At 45.9% G+C, this 7,490-nt stretch overlaps 1 non-coding gene across 1 annotated transcript; it reads left to right on the top strand.

Moving 5' to 3' along the window:
• Window positions 1-3,667: 3,667 nt before the first annotated feature.
• Window positions 3,668-3,769, top strand: LOC130017369 (small nucleolar RNA U13). The gene has a single exon (XR_008791393.1). It is a non-coding gene; the product is annotated as a small nucleolar RNA U13 (small nucleolar RNA).
• The last annotated feature ends 3,721 nt before the right edge of the window (window positions 3,770-7,490 follow it).

Below are 7,490 nucleotides of genomic sequence, written 5' to 3'. Positions count from 1 at the left end.
ATGCCTGAGTGCTGAGGTCTGCCCCTAATGTTTGCTTTCAAGCACTGTCTCCCAAACACCAGTCGATTGAGTCTACCTGGAACATGGTTTGGAAAATTCTGACATAACAACAGCAGGGCACTTGCTCATGAAGGAAAAAATTCTGAAGAGAAAATGAAGACTGGACTCCTGTGCCAATTCTGTGCACCCCCCCCAAACACCTTCCCACTGGGGAGCACTCTCCGCCCCCACGTTCTTTCCTGCTGAACTTGCCTTTGTTGCCTCTTGCTGGCTGTCGTTCCGACAATGAGGAGCGCAGCTCTTGCTGCATCTGGGTATTTGACAGCTCCAGCTTTTGTCCCCAAAGGAACCTTGCTTCCAGGTTCTTAAATTGGCACACTTCACTTAGCTGTCTTTTTATAAGAACAAAACTGCAGAAGTGCAGTAAAACTTCATTATTGTTTAACTTCAGGCAATTATGATGGTGCGCCATCGAATCCATTTGGTTCAGTTACTCAGAGGAAGAACTAGAAAAACAAAAACGAAGATCCTGGCAGCTGGAGAGCAGGAAAAGGGAATGTGGGAAAGGAGGCCAAGAAGCCTTTGAGCTCTGTCCTGCGCTGCCTGTGTCCAACCTGTGTCGTGTGGAATTCACATGAGCTTCCATCTTAATCCCAGAGGTTTGGAGGAATCATCATTTCAAAACCGTTGCTTGGGGGACGGAGGTAAATGTGCTATTGGAAGAGCTGAGATGTATAAATTGGATGCAGTCTCAAAGCTATAAGAAAGAAATATATTGAGAGATTCTAGAGCAGGAAGATGTTTGCAATGTGTGTGGGGGTGGGGGGACATCCCTGGGGTTACCGGCATAATGTGCTTCCTCTTCCCATGGACAAGAGACTTCCATGGCAAAGGTCTTGGGAACAAACTCAGTGGGACCTGGAAATTCACTTCTTCTGAAGTGGTTTTCACAGCCTTGTCTCAGGAGCTACACGCACCCGTGCTCTCTCTCGCTCCTGGGGTCCTTCTGCCTGCAGCCTTCCACAGGGGTCACAGCAAAGCACACAAGCCTGTGTCACCTTTCCCACCAAGAGGGATGCTCCAAAGCCCCCAGGGAGAGCTGGGGCTGAGCGTAGGGTCAGGGGTCAGGTCTGCATGCTATTTGGTTGCTCTCTCCCACCTCCCACACAACACCCCAATTCCTACAAAACAAGATTGTAGATTTATCATCCCTCAGAGCACCCCCTGAATTTTCTGAATCTGAAGAGCTGACAGATTATTTGTAGGTCCCAGGGTGGGAGGGTGGGAGTAGGGGGTAAAACTACAATGTTTTTTTTTTCTTCATTGGCAGTTAAAAGGGACTATAAAGTCACATCTAGTGGAAAATTCTCAAAACCAGCTGACACCAGCTAGATCACAGCACTGCCTATGGTTTGTGATCCGTACCCAGAATGCAATGGGTGAGCCTCAAAGAACTGCTGCCATATTTAATCCACCACAGAGAACCCTCAGGCACCAATCACTCATATGTGTTCCACAATATCCAAAGACTCTCCCCAAATTCCCCTCCCCAAAGTGTTCAGGCTCATGACCAGCTTCTCATTGCCTAAAGCATATTGAGGTCTGTTTGGTCCTCTTGTTCGGAAGACCTCTTAAATAGAGAGAGATTCCCATGTTCATTTACGCACCCCACCTCCACCTCCTTCAACACACACATCCTACAAACAATGGTGATTTGGTCAGGGGGATATCCCCATGACAGGTGGGCTAATTCCTGATTGGGCCCTTGAGTTACTGCATGTAGAATCAGCACATAAAACCCCCAATGTTTCTCTCTATATCTCTTTCTTAGAGCTGTATAATATTCCATTGTGTATATATACCACAAGTTCTTGATCCAACTACAAAAAGATACAAAACAAGGTAGCAACAAAAATCCAAAGGCAACATACCAGCAGAACTGGGGGATGTTTGGAGGTACAGTGTGTTTGAAAGGAAGAGACACTAGGATCCTTAAGGGAGGGAGGTGGGTACTGTAGAGGGCCCGCAAAACCACTCTCCGGCCTGCGGAGGTGGCCCTAGGATCCGTAGGTGCAAGGAAGGACCAACCGAAAGAACACAAGACACAAGAGACAGAGTACAGTTTAGAAAGAGAGAAAAAGGGACAGGCTTTATTGAGGGACACAGGCTGTTTATATAGGATCAGGGCAGCTCAGTCAGGAGCAGAAGTAATATAACCATATATGGTAAGGTCAGCAACAAGAGCTTTACCTAACATTCAAGGTAGACATTTGTACATCAAAGGGTCTTATGGCAGTAGGTGCATCCAGAGCTTTACATTTGTATATCAAAGGGTCTTAGGGCAGTAGATGCATCCTGAGCTTTACATTTGCATATCAAAGGGTCTTAGGGCAGTAGATGCATCCTGGAGGTTACTATAGATAAGCCCAGATAAGATAACTGTCAGCCTGATGTTATGTGGCTATAGATCAGGTATCCGCTGAGATCAAGAAGTCCTGGGAGACTGTCACCAATGTCTGTCCCAAGCAGTTCCTAAACATGGGAACCATGGCCAGGGTCTATGAGAGGGCTCTTGGCTTCCGACAGGGTACACTGGTGGTGGGTATGGAATTGGAATTACATAAATGAGAAACCATTATTAACAGCACTGTCAATCACAGAATTCCAATAAAAATATTAGAAAATACGCTTGATATTTATGAAGTTGCAGTCGACAATTGACAGCTTTTGAAAGAAGTTTTCGGTCTCCCAATGTCCTTTATCCAGGCTCCGTGCTGGCTTCTCGCTGGCTCTGTCCTTTCATGCCTTGATGCCCTCAGTGCCCTGCTGGTCTCTTGCATCTGCTTTGTGGTCAGTCTCTGTTTCCTGGGGCTCGTTGCTCTTTGTTCTCAGGCAACATGCTCATGGGTGAGAACTGCTGCTTTTTCTGACATCTGCCAGGGCACTGCCAGCCACCTGGGCATAAGCATAGGGTCCAAGAGGAAATGACTGATCTGGGCTAGCCTTGCAAATGTCATTATTCCTGTCCCTTGGCCATTTCTGTGATTTATCTGACTACTAGCCCTCATGTGGGCAAGAATTAAAATGACTGATTGCACTTACCAGTTTACCTGGGGCCCCTTTCCCACTCCGCTTCCATGGTAACAGAGTTGGGACACACAAGAGCAATGATTTTTTTTCCAAGTCAAAAGGGGACATCTGAATAGGGAAACCCAGATCGCAAGTCACAGAAGAAACCATGGATTCCCTAGATGATGTCTTGTAGTGGGGTTTAGAGCTTTCTTGCCTGTGACCTGGTTCTCACTTCAATGCCTGGTTCTTATGAGGTTTGCAGGGACTGCAGAGGAGTAAGGAAAAGCAGGAGGAGCAATGGTTAGAGCTGAAAGTCTCTTCAACTTTCCCTGCCCTGGGGGCTCTGTCCGGCTGAAGCAATCTAGAATTGGAGTTGTGGCAGAAGTTTTTAACTAAAATGTCATTTTTTTCTAACAATTATGCTGTCATCAAGTCACCAACGGCTCACTGATTCTTGGTAAATCGCAAAAGATGTTAAATAAATTAACAAAAAGTATAATAATCAACGAAACTGATTATTTTGTCCCAGATATTTCCTATACCAACAAGAGATAGGAAAATTTCATTGAACACTCTCCATCTGAAAGAGGAGAAGATCCTTTTCTGGGTCATGAGCATGATGATTGGGTGTTCACATTTGTGTGACATGTACCTCCCTTGAATCTTGGTATACATTTGGCACATTACCCACCTGATATGAAAAAAAAAAAGGGAAGAGGAGAGAAAAGGAAGGCTGTCTCAGGGATTGGTCCAAAGCAGTTGGTAAATCCTGCCAGGCACACATCACCAGCGCCCAGCCTGGAGCCAAATCCTGCCCTCAGGAAGTTTAACCTGGTTGTTCTTAGAAGTTGCTGTGGGTGCACCGGTGGAGGGATGGGTACTGGATCATTGTATGACTGAAACATAAGCACAAAATTTGTAAGTATGTAACTGTAACTCATTCATTTAAAAAAAAGTTGCTGTGGGTAAAGCCCTTAACATTCTTTTTGTTTTGTTTTGTTTTGTTTTGTTTTGTTTTGTTTTGTTTTGTTTTGTGGCCAGACCCCTCGGTGCTCAGGGTTTATTCCTGGCTCTTCTCTCAGAAGTCACTCCTGGCAGGGCTCAGGGGACCATATGGGATCTCAGGGACCAAATCCAGGTAGACCTCATGCCAGGAAGCACCTTACGTACTTTACTATCGCTCTGGCCCCAAGCCCTTAACATTCTTTATTATTATTATTATTATTATTATTATTATTATTATTATTATTACTGAATCAATGTGAGCTACAGTTATAAAACTTTCATGTTTGTGTTTCAGCCCTTAACATTCTTAACAGCTCCACTGTCTTAACTACAGAAGTCTAAGACACATGTCTTTAAGATTTACAAGCCACTAGGTATATTCTCAAATCTTTCTGAGATCTTAAAGAAGTCCTAGTGCCACAACCTTGGTCTGAGGCCATGCTGTACAGATAATGCCTGGATAATCATCTTTGTCCTAAAACCATTTCTCACTGTGAGATACCCAATGAGGTCCGGCCACTTTATAGTTCCTCTGAGCTCTGCTCTGCACCTTAAGATTCCTTCCTTACTCCATCTGTCTCTTCACATACTTTATCACAGGCAGCTGAGAGAAGCCAATGGCATGTTTCTTCCTTTGCCTGTAGTCTTCTCAGCCAGATCCATGAGTTCACTGGGTATTCTTCCTACTTTCCATGTTACTGTAGACACCAGTGCTGCCAAGCTTTCTGTCCAGTCTCTATTAACATTTTCCTCACTGTTTTCCAAGTTCTCATCAACAGTCTCTTTGAGGTGCTTCCAGCTTTTATTAACAGTCTTCACAGGGCTCTCCAAGATTTGGCTCCGTGCCTCCTTCCAAAGCTGAGGCCATGCATTAGGCTTTATTATGGTAGTTACCCCACTTCCAGCTACCAAACTGTGTTCTGGTTATCTCTGGCTATACATCAAATTGCCATGAAACTAAGTGGTTATAAATGATAATTATTAGTGTTTTACAGTGGTGTGTGTGTGTGTGTGTGTGTGTGTGTGTGTGTGTGTGTATGTGTGTGTGTAAACCTTAAACAGAGTCCAATGGAGAACATGTTTTTGCTTCCATGGGGTCACTTGGAGATATTAAGCTGCTGCATGGGCTGGCCTACAGGTGCCAAAATGGTTTTGTTCACTTTCAAGGCATTTCAATGGAGATGACCTAAAAGTTAGGCTCATCAGAAACTGTCACCTAGAGTTCCTACACACAGGCTCTCCAGAACTACAGTCATGAAGGTCAAAAGGTAGCCAAAAATTACAAATAGAATGTTTCTAGGGTAGCTGCTTCCTTAGGTTTGAAGACTGTTGTAACATCACTCACTGATCTATTTTCCAGTCAAGTGTAGCAACCGAGCCCCCTTTGCAGAGGGAAGAACTGTCCAAGAATGTATGGTTCTCTTTGCTCTTCCCTACTCCTTGGTTCTTCCTCCTTTCCATTGCCTGGAATCATCTGGTGAGGACTGAAAATAGAAAGCATGTGTGGCCACTAAACACAATGGAAATCCCAGACACTAAGAAACACGATGTGATCTCTTATGGGATTGATATCTCTGAGTCTTCCAAATGTGAGAGAACATAAGCCTTAAGCATGTTTGGGACTTTTCTGCTACCTGGGGTCTAATATCTAATGGTGACTTGTCTGAGAAGACTATTCTTACCCCAACCATCCACTGAGCACTCAATAATCAGCATTGCCTGAGGCATCATATATGAGGACTGGCAGAAGGTCACATATAATCCCACTCCTTGTAAAAGCATTGGGCTCAACTTTTATTCCATTTCATTCTCCCAAACAAACTTCCTGTTGGATGGAAGATTGGGATTCAAGACTGCACACCCCTTCAGTTTGGCTCATCTCATCTCCACGTGTCACCTAGAAGGGACCCCAATCTCCGATATGCCCTGGAAGACTTGGCCCCTGGGTATGCTACTGATCTCACCACGCATTCCTTCTTCCAAATTCTACCGGGTTTTGAGGACATCACTCAAATCTCATTTTCCCAGAGAAGAATTCCCTGAAGGGTCACAGAGAAAGGTCTTTTTACTTCTCTTGTATTTTCCTGAGTATATGGTCCACTCCCCTCAATGATATCCCATTTCTCCGTGGACAAAAGGACTTGGTTTTTTTCATGCCCCCTCCCACGTGGTTTCATTCTCTGATGAGACTGGGTCACTGGAGTGTAGGGGCTGTGTCACAGCTGCTTTGCATGGCCACTTTGGTTTCCAGAGGTCCATGGTACAGCAGAGCCAACCACCCACCAAAAGGGAAAGATGAAGAAGGAAACAAGTCCAGCAAGGCACCCTGTGTGTCCCTGTGCCCACATTCGTGGCACACCCACCATTCCCATCTCTCTGCCTCACTCACTAGACACAGTGGGATGGGGTGAGCCCACTTCAGATTATTCAGGGGACAGGGACTGTGAGAACCTCAACCCGGGCAACCTCAGCTGCTACTTCATGCACGAATTGATGTTGAAGGCAGACAGCTTAGCTACCTGGATTTCTACTCCACATCAGCACTTGGCCTGAGCTAACAATGGAGAGCAGAGATTAGAAATGAAAATGTTTAAGATTTGTCAGTGAGGGCCTCAGGAAAGTCCCAATGTCCTCCACCCAAATGCCCCTCGACCTTCCCTTCCATTCCCCTGAGTCTGCACTTAGAGTGAACCAGGACACCTTCTGCCCTCTCTGGCTGGGGACTCAGGGAAGCAGCTCGGGATGGCAGACATTCTGACAAGAAACTGTGAGCTCCCCTCAGGTTGCTTTTCCTGAGAGCTAAGGACCTGAAAATGAGCAGTACTGATATCCCGACATCAGGGAAATAACAGTTAAGACTTCCTTGACAGAGCTATTTCTGAAATTATTTTTCAATCGCCTCAAATTATTTTTAAACATCCCTTACTAATATGTGAGATCTGGGGAAACGCTTGGTTTGGGGCTGCCCCAATTGCTTTCAGCCTCCACATTTAGGTCTGAGATAGGTTGAGAGACCCTGTCACGGTTGTGCTTGCCTAGGCCCTTTGATCTTGCACAGACTGCAGACTTTTGGCATGGAACCGAAGAAGCCTCCAACCAGACAGCACCACACCAGAGCGAGGGAGTCAGGCAGTCAGAGGTGGGGCGACAGAAGGCCCAGGACAGCACCCCTGCCACTGCGCTTCCTGAGAGGTCCAGAAACCAGAGAAAATCACTCCTCCATTTTTGCCAGAACTTACTGGTTGCTCTCTCTGCACCGGAGAAGTGCTTCAGAGAGCTTGTCAGACCTCCCCTTAGCTGGGGCCTCTACTGAAAGACCAGAGACGTCATCTCAGAAGTCTCCCATGAGCCTTTGCAGGGACCCTCACTTCAACTTGCCTCCCCTCCCCGTGAGTGGAAGAGGAGAGGAGCAC

This window comes from Sorex fumeus, unplaced genomic scaffold (assembly GCF_029834395.1).
Source record: "Sorex fumeus unplaced genomic scaffold, SorFum_2.1 ptg000007l, whole genome shotgun sequence".
Lineage (NCBI taxonomy): Eukaryota > Metazoa > Chordata > Mammalia > Eulipotyphla > Soricidae > Sorex > Sorex fumeus.
This window is presented reverse-complemented; position numbering and strand designations above follow the sequence as displayed.